The sequence below is a fragment of the Lepeophtheirus salmonis genome, chromosome 8, assembly GCF_016086655.4.
Source record: "Lepeophtheirus salmonis chromosome 8, UVic_Lsal_1.4, whole genome shotgun sequence".
NCBI classification, from domain to species: Eukaryota; Metazoa; Arthropoda; class Copepoda; order Siphonostomatoida; family Caligidae; genus Lepeophtheirus; species Lepeophtheirus salmonis.
The window spans coordinates 27,451,817-27,466,772 of NC_052138.2; the positions used below are offsets into that span (position 1 = coordinate 27,451,817).

General features: G+C 32.2%; 1 pseudogene; it reads right to left on the reverse strand.

The window, feature by feature from the left end:
* Positions 1-10,352: 10,352 nt before the first annotated feature.
* On the reverse strand, positions 10,353-11,498 carry LOC121123586 (uncharacterized; annotated as a pseudogene).
* Between the last annotated feature and the right edge of the window lie 3,458 nt (positions 11,499-14,956).

Below are 14,956 nucleotides of genomic sequence, written 5' to 3' on the forward strand. Positions count from 1 at the left end.
CAATTGGCAGAGATCTGAAATTGTGCGGTAAATTTCCTACTATTCGAAATAGACATAAGGGAAGATCAAATTCTTTTTTCCAATTATCTCGAAGTCCTAACAAATTTAAATAGTAATCACAAATAGATTGAGCTTCGTCTGTGGGTTTAATAAGTCATTTTAAGATGCCAGTATCTAGGAACAATAAAATCTTTTGTTGCTCTTTTTCAAGGGAAGTAAAAACGACCACCGCAAAAGGGGTAATGCACCTTTGGGCCATGAAAGGTTAAAATATTTATTTCTAGGTCTTTCTCCTCTAATTTCTTTGGAGTGATAAGATTCCTAAAGAAGTCAGGCTTCTTAACTTTGCCTCGAATTATATCCAGAATAGGATCCCCATTGAATAAAGGAACAGCTGACCAAAGTATGAGTTGAGCTGCAGCCCATACTGGGGAGTGAGCAGCAATTTTCTCGTAGTGAAGTCAGTACCAATCACGAGCTTATGGTCGAGCTCGCTGGATGAAATCTATCTCATCCATTCAACGTCCGGTTTCCTGCACATATCGATAAAAATGTATTTTTTTGGAATTATATTCACTAAAAGTGCAATTCCGCCTCCAATGAGGGATTTAAGGTCTTTTTATGGGGTCAAATATCATTTCCACTCATGTTCCTCTTTCATCACCCTCCTAGCAAATTGAGACAAGGCAGTGCCTCTGTATATAACTAGGGGAACTACTTGTGTGTTATACATATCAATTCTTCTCTGAAGATATCGAGGTTTCCGTAAATAGCACAATTTACAGAATGCCAATTCAGAATATGAGCACATTGACGCTCCCAAATCATGCACAAGATCTCAATTTTGTTTTTGACTTTACAACTTCTTACTTTTTGATCCTCACGGGGCTTCCAAGCACCCAGAGGAAGAATGGAGATCTTTTGTCTGTTGAGTCTTAAACCAGATCTTTACTCATACTTTTCGAAGAAGTCAAGTAGGATATTGATTCTTTTAAGAAGCTGGGGCTCTGCATTAGCTTCAACTGATAAAGTAATATCAATGACGGAACTTTTAAAAACCAAACCCGCCGTTTAACAATTGGTACTTTTTTAAAATATGTATAATTAATTTTTCTATGGATGCAATAATTAAAAAATCTCCAGGTTATTTACAGATAAACTGGTGTACTTTCTACTCCATTTAACGAAAAGAGTAGATGAACCATTATATAAATGTGCCCTCACAGGAATAAAAAAATTTTTGGGGAAAAGTGTCATAGTTTTAAAAACATGACAATGATTTATCGAATGGAATGCCTTAATAAAGTAAACTCCGATAGTAGCTTCATCTTTTTTTTGTAGTAATGAGTGATTCGATAGCTGCTGGAATGTTTTGTGAAACAAAAATCTTGGCATTTGCAAAATGCCCGGGAAATCAGTTGCAATGAAGTTGTATCATAATCCAATCCTTACTCATCAAATTGCTTGCAATGAACTGTGTAACAATCAAATAACCCACAATCATTTTATCTGACAATGTACATTAACTTAAAATAAACACTCGATTGGAAATTTTACAGGTTGCTCTGACATTTTGGACATTTCCTGCAATAATGGGTAATTGGAAGATTGCCGGGGATTTTGAAAAATTCCTAATTTTCCACTTAGTCTGTAACACATATATATATAATCTATCGTGCGTGGAAAACTGCCCTGGAGAAAATTGCCTGTGGAAGATTTCCATGTAGGAAAATTGCCAGTTAGGAGAACCCGTATCTCCTATATTTATTACAAATATCTTAACATATTTGTTTGTTCAATCCCCCAAGGAAATATTTCAAGTGCAAGTAATATTATTGCAACATAGCAGGAGGAGGGAGGGGGGGGATGAATAGTTTAGGGGCGCTTACAATATGTTTAATACTCTCCAACCTCGGATTGGCAAGTGTTTCAGGGCAGTGTGGGATTTTTTAAAAAACACCGCCAATTTCCAATACATCCAAGGATCCCTCTAACATCAGCAACTATTTCAAAGCCCTCGAGTTGGCCGGGGTCCCGTGGGTAGTATGGGATAGTTAAAAACATACACTAAACTAAACTGAAACTATCTTTTGGTATACGAGGGGTTCCTTGGATGTATTGGATGAAATGGTGGTTTTTTTTATAGATCCAGGGGTACCGCCCACAATACCCCGTACAACCCAAGAGTTTGGAATTTTTTTTTAATAAAGGGGATTCCTTGAATGTATTGGATGAATTGGCGGTGGTTTTAAGGATTCAGGGGTACCCCCAAGTACCTCTGACAACCCAAAGGCTCTGAACGAATCTTTTGTTATTAGAAATATTCCTTGGATATATTGGAGATGGTTTTTTGCAATCCCAGAATACACGCGGAGCAATCTGAGGGTAGAGGGTATTCGACTATATTTTAAGAGGTCCTTAACTATAAATCCCCCCTCCTTATCAATCTTCTCAATCCATTTCTTAGCAGATTGGATGAATTAAAAAAAAATATCAAGGAAATTGTATTGCAATAATATTACTCACACTTGAAGGTTCTCCCTTGGGAGATGGAACAAACAAATATGTTTAGATTTTTGTCATAAATAATATTCAACAAATTTATAAAGTGTTGTTATTCAACATGAAGTTTGAACAAAATACGGGCAATTTCCTAACTGGCAATTTTCTCCCATGGCAATTTCCTCCGGGGCAATCTTCCACGGGCAATTTTCCTAGTACCATAATCTAATACATATATATGTGTGTTACGGACTAAGTAGAAAATACATAAAGAAACAATAATACAATATCTTAAAAAACAGCATAACAAAGAATGAATAAGTTAATTCCGGATTGTCTCATTTCTAAAATACTTTTTTTCTCTTATATTTATTGCTGGTGTAATACAGATATGTAATCTATATTCAAGAGAGTCCACAGGAGGTGGGACAGAGGGGCTGTTGTCCTCTCTCCCAATCAAGGAATGTTTACTTTTTACTAGAATTTTTTTTTTCAAAAAATATAATTTTCATTTTTTGTCGAAAAATTTCACTTTTTGTGAATAGCTAAAGATTTTTGAAATCTTTTCTAACAAATTAATTTTTTTGTCAACAACTGTAGATTTTTGGAATTTTTGGTCAGAAAATTTTAATTAAATTTTGAATTTTTTTAAAAAAAATCATTTTTATTGCGAACATTTGAGTATTTTTGAAATTTTTTGTGTATAACTGTGAATTTTTGAAATTTATTACCATTAGTAATCCAAAAATCAAGCTCCCACATCAAAAATAAAAATATATATATATATGTATAATCTTGCAGACGCCCCTGATAATGCAGTGATTCTCAGATGGTGGAATGAGGGGAATCTATAGGAAGTAACTAAGATTTACAAAATAATATATTTTTTGTACTACAACTTTGGTAGGGATACGTAGCTGACAATATATTGCGTCTGGGGTAAGTAAATGAAGAAAGTTTGAGAACCACTGGAGTATACTTTTGAAATTCTTCTAAACAAGATACTAAATTATAATATAATAATTTAAATGCTAAAGAAATGAGTTAGAATAAAATAGTGTGAGACTTTGATATTTCAATCCAGTGTCGGGAGCAAAAAATGCTTTCCTATCCATTTGAAATTTGGTATGTATATTTATTTATATACATAACATTGAAATATAAATAGTCCATTAACGAACTTTTTATTTTTATGGCCACCCTAATGTTCAATGTTTAAGTCATAGTTTCTTGTTAACAAAGTTGGTTTTTTAAGTTTATTATAAGGATTTGTTGAACATGTTATTATCGTATATATATTTTTTCTTCCAACACTGAAATTATATCTTTACACGCCTTTGTCTTAAACTGGATATTGTATATTTCTTTCTCTAGGAGCAACCGGGAATCGACCAATTTTTCCGGATACATTGTTCACTGAGCTAATTCAATTCCTAACTATTTTTCTATCTTATTTTTTATCATTTGACAAAGAGTTTTTATTGTTATGCTGGAGTAGGTTTGCCCAGTGTTGCCTGGGACTTTAAGAAATTAAAATTCATTCTGAATTCTTTTGCTTCGTATAATAGAAAAAATAAAGAATTTTTCTCGCTGCATTTTTTTATGTATCTAAGCACACTTTTTTTCAAAAAAAGTTATGAGGTTTAGAGAAGAAAAAATATTCAAGTTGAACAGTCATTTGCTCAACTTAAATATTATGATCCAAAATCCTTTCTGTTATTCTATAATCTCCTTCAAAAAGAAGTGTGCAAATATACATTCCAACATGCAGCGTGAATCATTATTTAAGCTGTCTTTATTTTTTGTTTAATATGAAATAGTCGTTTGTTTTTAAAAAATTGCTATTTTAAGGCCTCCATTACCATAAGGAACAAAAAAATTGTTACCAGAATCACCCCTTGAGCCTTAAAAACCTACATGAAAAATTTCAGTAAAGTTCATATAGGGACAACAGTATGATTTGTCCACTCAAATATTTAAAGAAACAATAAATAGATATCGGCTAAAGAATAGAAAAGTTTTTTAATTTAAACTTTTTAAGAATCTAACTTTGTTAAATAATAAGTATTAATCTTATTTAATCAGATTATTTACATGTAAAAAAAAAAAAATATGTATATATAGCAAGAGGAAGAGGAATGAATCAAAAGTTTTCTTTGGTAGAAGAATCATATTATGTGTAGTCTACCGACATATCTACGCATTGTCTGATAATGTAAATACCATGGGATTCTCGTTTTTATTGATTACTTAGGGTGGATAGACGAGAATCACACAAAATATAAAGAGATCATTTTTACGTGATGTCAGTATCGTTAATAAGTTGTTAGAGGTCCTAAACAATCAAATTTTATAGCAATGAAAACTATTAGATGTCAAAATGGGGTCAATCAATAATAGGATTTACACTCCACAGACTATTCCCCTTTTGATTATGCCATTTAGCGCATATTTGAGGAAAGAGCCTATGCTACCAATAACCTTAATATGGATCACCTTATGGACTATGTCTAGTAGCAGTAGGCAGCCATGTCCGAGTACTTCATCAAGAAGTACTCTAGCGCCTTTAGACCCAGGTCGGAGCCCATGGTAGCAGTCAAAGGAAATTATTTTGAAAAATAGAAAGATTTATCAATAAAGAAATCTGTGATAAAGCCTCAATTTTGTACTCATTTTCATTCATATAAAAGTTTACCCTATTTGCTAGTTATCAAAATGTTCGCGATTTTACATTGCACGCAGTATTGTCTAGTTTTATTATGGTGTAGCAAAATAACTTCCTTTTTTATAATGTGTGTCAATCAGACTGTAGAATTAGTAGAGGGGTGGGCGTGGATTTAGTCAAGAGGAATATTCTTAAGTACACTTGGAAATACAGTCAATTGCTAGTTTGAGTTGGAGTAGTGAGGAACCTGCGTTAATCGTCGAAAATGAATATTGCCAAATAATGGTTTGACATAAGACTTTATAAAATCAAACTACTTGTAATTTAACTTTTGAGTATTTATTTGTGTAATTTATGTAAATCAATTCATTTATTCAATTCCTAATATATGTACAAAAAACGTTTTTTAATTCATTATCATAATTTAAAATTTGTAAAATTCTTTGAATAGGTATAACTCCATAAATAATCAGTTTGTGGGATAAAAGGAATTTTATCAAATCTAATGACATGGAATAATTCTTAATTGGTACGATTTGTCTAAATAGGGTTATTGGAAATGGATTTATTTACGAAGAACCGACATTTGGAATACCTTTGGGTAATCGCCATTAATAAATTATTTAATCAATTAATAATCCACTACTATCATGATCTAATACTTCTATCTCAGGACCCTAATTTTTAGAAGGGTCCAGGTCCCCCTCTTTATTTTGCTTTAAAAAATCCCATCATTTCATGTTATATAAAAATCACAAAAATGTGTTTAAAAACACGCCGTTAAAGTATTTCGGAAAAAAATCCAATTTCCAAATCTGAAAATCAGGATTCTTCACATTTATCCTTGACCCAAGCCTCAGTCACGTTAAACCCCCAAGTTAACATCGCTTTAGAAGCATAAAAGTTCCCTTTCAATTATCAAATTACTTGAATATACAGGCAAAAAGAAAGACAAAACAATTTATTTTTGTATCACTAATGAAAATTTCCTTCTATAAATTATTTTATATTAGTATATGTACTCGAACACCTGCTCCAAAAAAAAAGGTTTGAAGAAACATACAAATATGATGATATAAAGAAACTTTCATACACATGTGGTAATTAGATGAAAACTAGGGGTGTCTGGATGCAGTGGAATAGGCAAGTATCGGTCTTTTTTTGAGGGATTGGTTATCGGAATCAGCTCAATTAAGGTGATTCCACTGATACCTGAGATTACTTAATTATTTACATTATTGAGCAAAATAAATTCTTATTTTATCATATGGAAAGGTCAAACAATATAAAAACGTTATTCATCTTCATGTTTTCTCTATAGCCCATCAGTTAACAATGATTCCTACCTGGACGTGGTAGGGACCAAGTTCAAATCTCTGGATCGACATAATTGTCAATGGAAGGACTCGACTCCCTACCACACCTTGAAAAAAAAAGTATCAAATGGCTCCAAAACAATTTTGACGACTTCATCTTGCCGGAGTTTTTGTGTCCAAACTCGCCGGATCTAAATCTGATAGATTTTTTGTGTGGATGCGATCGATCGACAAGCTAACCAAACCTCCAACAACACCAAAGAATAAGAAAAAATTCCAGGATTTACCAAGGGCCCAAGGGGCCAATGCCTGCTTGTGCTTTTGGTCTCGTATAGAGATTGAAATTGAGGCTGGAGGTGATTTTTTTAATGGAAAAAATAAAAATCCATCAAGTTCCAGAATCTGGTTTTATTTTTTAATCTGATAACTAGTGGATAGGAAATTGCGTTTGAAAATAATCATCCTTGTGGCACATATAGCTTACTCACCCTATATATGAGCCAACCAGGATTAAATGGACTCCTGAGCACAGAGAGGAACTCTCGTTTTTTAAATAATTTTAATTACAAATTATTTACAACTAATTATAATCATAATTATTATAGATATATTATTGTCTTTTCTTGTCCAGCCCTGCAACGCCAGCATCCTCTTAACGTTGATTGGTTAAATTAGAACTAGTTAAGCTGTGAACAATTCGCAATATTTATTGATCGGTAGTTCAATAGTTAGAACAAATTTGCAAATTAACATCCGCTGTGGGCCTTTTTTATGAAGAAGGTTGCGTGATACAATAAAGGTAAATATGTGTAAGGGAACATTATGTGTTCTCTCCCTTTAGCTGTTATCATGCGTTGATTCTTACGTATTATCCATTCAATAGCACATTAGTATATATTTTTTTGCCCGAAGGTTCCCTATCATACTAAAATTTAGAATTTTTATTTGATAAAATCATATGGTGAAGGTTTTGGATATATGTCAAATTTTGCCTTTTCTAATTGGTAGTAGAGGTTTCAAGTTGATGTTGTGTTGTGATTGAAATTGTTCCGAAATGCATATTATAAGTCCGTACTTTATTTTATTGTATTTATACTAATATGTAGTAAAACCTGTTTAAGTGAAATCTCAAGGGACTAACAAAACTTATCCGAAAAATATACTAAATCGAATTAATGTATGTTAAAAACTGTATTTAAAAAAATTGTATCACACTTTCCTTATGATTCCTACTATTCAAAATTGACATTTCTAATTTTTCAAAAACCTAAATTTTGATATGGAATTACTATTGATTTATTTTTTAAATTTTTTGATAATAAAACGCAAAAAATAAATAATATTCTAATGTTGGGAACAAGTAAAAGAGGTCTTCATTTGATTAAATTAGTATACATTAAGAGAGGCTATGTGTTATTCATAGACTGAAGATTTTTCAGCAATTATTTGTTTAAAACGAGCAAAAAAAGAGTGCTACATCTTTAAAAAATTGAGGATCAAAAATATTGAAATTGAGCAATTAATATTGACAGAAAAATACAGTTTTATAAGGATAATTTAAAGTAATTAGGGTGGTTTTATATTTACCAAAATTAATTAATACATTTTGCTGTATAATCAAGACTTTTTAAATATTTTCTTCAGTTCATTTTTGCATTCAATCAGCTTTGGTAGTTTTAAACAAACTTCAAGACAACGTCGGGATTAGTAGTTGGAACAAATTTAAAGTTGGCAAAATCTTCAGGAGTCTAGTTAAACGGATCTTCCACAACGATTTTTGTTCCATTTTCTAATTTTTAAGTGATCCCATTTTGAAATATTAAAACTCTCTACTCATTGTGAATGCAGAAAGTGTTGTATATGTAATGGAGTGTCTTGTTGACACAAAGGTGTTGAATTTTTCTTGCTACTGACTATATAGACCTTTCAGAAATATACTGAAAGGTGTTCTAATGTTATTTAGAAGGAATTAAGAATAGGCTTATAAAATCTGGGGTGTAGAAAATCCCAGTTCCCTAACAAAGGGTTTTTAAGAAAGCTAATCATGTATTGCAGTAAAATTGACTGAACAGTAATAATTATAAAAAAGTATGCGGAAGCAATTCAGTGAACCCACTTTTAGTCCCATATTAAGTACATACCATGCAATAAAAATTTCGTTTTTTCATTATCTGTATATAAAATACAGTTTGTGTGTGCGTGTCCTTTATGGGTTCCCACACCGTTGGACTTAAAGGCTGAAACTTTGGATGGGTGCCTCTTTTGAACCTGGTTAGGCTTAGATAGGTGTCGATTTTTTTTTTTTTTGGAAGGGGGAGGGGTCATAGAAGGGGGATTTTTTTATATACCCAAACCACACAAATTCTTTTTTGGACCTCAAGGAGACTAGATACAGGTTTGAGTTATGAATCAAAAATGAATTCCGTCTAAAAAACCACTATACAAATAAGGACGTTTTCTAAATTAATTCTAAATCAAAATTGCCAATATAATTAACGCTCCCTCCCTTTGAAAATATATTTCATATAAGATACAGGCGCTATATTATAATGTCTGTTAGAATACCCTTACGCTCGCCCGTGCCGAAGGGGTCTTAACATTCAGAACAAATAGTAACTGTTATTTTTAATTCCCTCCGAAGCGCGAGCAAAGCCGGGTAACCCTTTGTTCGTAGGCTTATAAAATCAGGGGTGTAGAAAATCCCAAATCACTAACAAAGTGTTCCAAAAAAGCTTTTCATGCATTGCAGTAAAAATGTACTTAAGTGTAATAATCATAAAAAAGTGTGTGTAAGTAATTCAATGAACCCACCTTTAGTTCTACGATGATTATTGAGCGGGTTCTGGTCTACATAAATTTGAATAAGGACAATAAATATAATTAATGTCTGCTCCATGATGGAAATTGATAATAATCGATAAATCTCCTACACATTACCCTCCATTCACAATAGGTATGTATACTTCTTTTTATGAGCACCACAAACCTATAAATGGAATATGTAAGAGATGCTACATGTTTGTCGCCATATTTTTCAGATCATTGGATGAATTGTATATATAATATATGTACATACGAGTACTCATAGCTCTTGTTAATGTCTCTCAAATCTAATAACAAATAAAAGGGAAGAAGGAATACACAGAACCATTGAAGTAATAATATAATATCATATTGTAATGTAATAACCAATGGTAGTAGACTGTCCCGGTGTTGGTACTAATATTTGTATGCCCCTGCTCTTAGCTTTTTTTCGGCTAAAAACAATAAAACAACTCATTTTATCAAAGTTAAAGGCCTCTACAGTCATTTTTGGTGTGGTACAGTTTGTTTTGAACTTTTTTTGAATTTTGATTACAGCTAGTTCGGAAAAGGTGTGATAAAGGTCATGCCCAATAGAAAATTTCATTGCCCTATAATGTTATCTTTAGTTGGCACATTTGTTCAAAGTTTGAAAGGAGACTAAACTTCTTTATTTCGTCAATAAAGATTAAGATACAGCATTCCTCATTATTTTACATTTATTAATTACAGTAGACATTGTTCAAAACTATAAAAGTATTAATTTATTTTTCTTCTACAGAAAAAAAGAGAGAATAAATTAAGAATTTTTTTTCTTTATTTTCATTAAATGTAAAAAAAAAATAATGATAATGTGCGATATATGCGCAATTAAAAAAGTTTTTACAATAAATAAAAAATTATTTTTGTTTTACACAGTTTTGCAAATCATATCAGATAGTTGATGTATTTTAATACACGGTGATTTTTCAATTTTGTTATTTACCTTTAAATAACTTTCTTTTGAGAGGTTTTACATTGATAAATATTTTATTTAAAAATTTGCAAAGTGATATGATATTTATTTTTTAATTTGAGAAGGTTAGTTGTATCTCGTATGAACCATCATCTTCAAAATAATCTTATCTCAAATTCATTTTGACAGAAGACTTTTTTTTTACTAAGTTTTGCTGAATGAAGTGTGTCAAATACCTTTTATATCTTTTTAAGCGTAGATAAAGTTAAGTCAGCACACAAATTCCTCCAAAAATTAACAATTATCAATGAATTAATTTATTCTATTAAGACTTTTTCAGACTGAGCAAACTCATCTTGAAGTGAAAACCATCGATATTCAAATTCAAAGAGCCACACATCATATCAACGTTGACTCTTTCTTCCAATTGAAGTAAAACAAAGCTTTTCCTTCTGGAGTTTCCGCATATGCTTTTTCTTTTTCTAACTGGGACATTTCTTCTATTTGATAACTTTTAGAGGCCTCTTTCTTGGCAATGATCTCGGATATCTTTTTTTTTTTCTTCTAAGATTGATAAGCAGTGGATTCTTTAGATGTTTCTCCGTAATTGGTCCTCATTTTTCTATTTATCTTATTCCTGTCTCAGGAATCCTTGATATAATTGCCCTCATCTTCAAATTCCAACTAATCTGCCATTCTTTAAATATATCTTTAACAAAAATCTTTATAAATCTTTTTTTGATACATAGCCAAGTCAAATTTATTTAATTCATTCGACAAGCCTCTTATGAAACGAATTGCATGCATTGCAAATTAAGTTTGGGTCCATTGCAGCCTACTTCTCGTCCACAGAGGCCTTCATGACTGCAACGTTTGGATGACGGATACTACAAGTCCTCCACTTGATGTACGGACAGAAAGAAAAGTCGAGAGGATTGACATCCAGAGTACATATATAATGCCCACATTCTTTTGTCCCAGAAAGCGATGTTGTTATCTAAGATGTTCTTTGTAATTTTGGCAGTGTGTGCGTGGTCCCTTTTTTTGACAGAAATTGTTGCCATCGTGAAAATTTGCCTTTAAACAGGGGAGTAGGCTAACCTTGAAAACGTTGATATACATGGCCACCGTGAGCCTATAACCATTTGGGAACAAGATCAGGGGCGTTTATGATGGGCTATTTTCCAGAGCCCTCCTACCTCTCAATAGTATTGTGTTCTAGCCTCTTCTGAAGATCGTTGATGGTCTTACGTGCCATTCCTGTCAGCCTGGCTGCCTGGCCGCCTCTGTTTCCGTGTTAGCCGCACGAAGAAGAGTTGATACCATAAGCCTTGAATCTCCCTTCGATGACATTTCCTTATGGATAACCTAATCTCAATATAATACAATTGTGTAAGTTTCAAGTTACCACCCGGTATAGCGTCTTTATTCCATAATTGTCGTCAAAATCCTCTGTAGCTTAATCGTTGTCCATCAAATTTTACATGGATTCATTGATGCTAAGCTCCAAAAATTGAATAAATAAAAAAGGAAAAACATCATCTATGATGCAATGAAGGATCGATTATGATTTCATCAAAGAACGACAGGTGGAAACGGACTGGACTACTCCGCACGGTCCTAAACAAAGACAGACACATCACGAGCCTGTACCACACCATTTATAGCGTGAGAGCCCTGTAACTTTACAAAAGTCTGTTTTTTGATTGTCCCCAGCAGAAAGTATTATTGAGCAGGGGATACAAATATTTTTGCAAAAATATGAAACAGTCTAATACATAGTTGTAATAATATCATGATTTTATGGCATGTTTTTCTATGTATGTACTATGTTAGTAGTCGATCCCTTTGAAAAAGGAAAAAGAAGGATAATAAAAAGAAAAAGAGTATTTAGAACAAGAAAAAATATACATAAAAATAAAGAAAATAAACTATAAAAACAATCCGTAGTCTTCCATGAATGCAAAGAAAGAGAATAAAACCAAAAGTCACCAGATTTATATACGTAAAGCTAATCCTATATATTCAAAATATGAATATTTGTTTGTTGGTGATGGTAGGTTATCACATCTTTCATACTTGTACACACAATTTATGTCTACGAACTTTGCATATTATTATTTTCAAACCTACACAACTCTCTTTTCAAAATAAAAGAGGTTCTGTGAGTTCTCTATACATCAATCATGTCTACAGTATCATAATAATTGATAACGAATAATTAAGTGATTAGCACTTCTTCCCTTTGAATTCCTGCCGTGTTTGTTTATATTCCTTAATCTTACATTGATTAATATTATTCATTTTTTCTTTGGTCCAAACTCATTAGTCATTACATACGTGAGATTATAAATTTACACAATACTCCTAGAGTGAGTAATCCAGTTCAAACAGTTAAAGAATATAAAATTAATGTTTAACTGAAATATCTCTCATTTTCTGAATAGTTTTTCATTTATATTTGTCTCTTTTATTATCAAACGTCAATTTTTAAAAAGAAATGCCATAAGACATTTTGAACTTTAAAACTAAGAATAGAGTTTTTTAATTTCCAAAACATTTTATTACATAATTTTGCCATATTTGTAACAATTCACCAGTTATCGAGGATAATTTTTTTGACGACATTATTCTCCATAACTTTTTTGGTTTTGCATGTACGAAAAAATCTTAGTAGTTTTGTGTGCATCTCTAAAAAGGGACAATAAATGCTATTTTCTACTTTTTTTAATGCAAAATAATTTTTTCCCATTTTACTTTGCAAAAGCGACAAATATAAAATTGTATTTTCATCTAGATAAATTTTTTATGCCAATATATTTGCATGTTATTTGAAGTTTATAAATTGTTTTTTATATCCATAATAATATTATAAATTTCATATAATATACCGGCGCTATATTGGCAGCTGACTTCCTACCTATATACTATCAATACGTCACGCGCTTGTATTGGAGTTAAATTCATTTTAACCTCTGGGTAAACCTTTGCTAGTTACATTTTAAAAATGATGATTCCATTTATAAATTCCTCGTCTCAAGTGTACTCTTTATTCATTTGAACTCACAGATGCTTACAGCTTATCTAATAAAAATTAGGAGGGCTTTGCTGTTTTCCTTTCAAATATTCCTCAAATTCTAAGAGGTACCATGTCTTTTTGTTTTTACAAACTAAAAATGCTTAGAATTTACAACTCTACTAACAAAGCTGCAATGAAACAGCACTTGGTTAAATGAACATTCTTTTGACAAAAAATGATTAGAATTTTATATACAAAATTCTAACCACTTTCATGAACAAAAACCTAGTCATGTGAAAGAGCTCTTTATATACTACTGAATTGTCTTGGATTGATTAAAAAGAAAGACTTAATTCATCATAAGAAACAAATGCTTCCCCCCTCTTTCCCTCCTTCTCATTTGCTTAGTCATACTTACATTGATATTCACAATGGATGCTCTCTCTCTCTCTCTTGTCAAGAGGTATAATCATATCCTTAAGCACATATCTCAACGTCACTTACACGGTAGATCTCCGTACATTTATAAGAAAATAAAAGCCCTCACCCTTGTTACTATTATTATAATAGATGAGGAGATAAACACCTTGGATTAGTTTGTGTCGTCATAGTCGTCGTCTATTTACAACCGTATCCATCATCTCCCTCCCCTTTGTGCCCGTTTTCTTTTATTCCTTTGACAAGTTGTTGTTTTAAAGAAAGTATACAGTTGAATTTAAAAATAAAAAAATGTATATTCTTGCCTCTTTTGTTCAATTTTGTTTCTCTAATTTTTGTGTCTGTTTTAGAGTTGTATCAGTTCTACATATTCTGCTTATCATCATTATAACTCAAACAAAATGGCCTCTCTTTGCGGATTCCTCCTGCTTCCTAACACTGGTGCAATCTCATGTGCTAGATTATTTCATTACCAGTAAATTAATTCCTGTAAAATTCCTCCCCGGACATTTAATTCCCACTTTGAAGAGAAATACTTCGTGAGGCCATATGGTTTATGTTTTTTTAAACTAGTTTGTAGTTTTTTTTTTTTATGGGCAGCGGGAGATGAACAGGATTTTGAACAACTGTGATTGGATGTAATAAATGAGATATTTAAAGATCCCAGCAAGATCCTATGAATAATAATGATCCTTGTTGCCATTGTTGTGGGGTTCAATCCAGAGCTATCTTTAGGCATTGGAGAGTAAGTGATCCTGGAGAAGAGAGTGAGAGGCCTAAGCAAACTTGCTTATTTTTACGTAGATTGGAATTGTGAAACGTGGAAGGGAAGAGAAAAGCGGATGATGAAATTGAGGATTTTCGATGGATGAGAAGGACTAGGAGCAAGTAGTGATAGATGATGAAGAAGAGGAGGAGTAATGACGAGATTTACTCATACTTTCCAAAGTATAAATCACATCCACGGATCGGGATTTCATCCCTACTCACTATTAAAGATTTATTATGACGGGATTTCTTATTCATATACACCCTTAATTATTAATACCGCTCTCCCATCCATCACTAGTCATTGATCATCTTCAGTGCCGACGGCCAGCTGCCCAGCCCTCCCTCTACAGCTATACACTAAAAACCACAAACTTGTTTAGAAATATAGACCGTATCACTTCTTTAAATATATCTCTTCAAGGTAGAAATGAAATGCCCAGGGATGAATTTTATGGGGAATGAATTTACTGTGAATGAAATTACCGGCT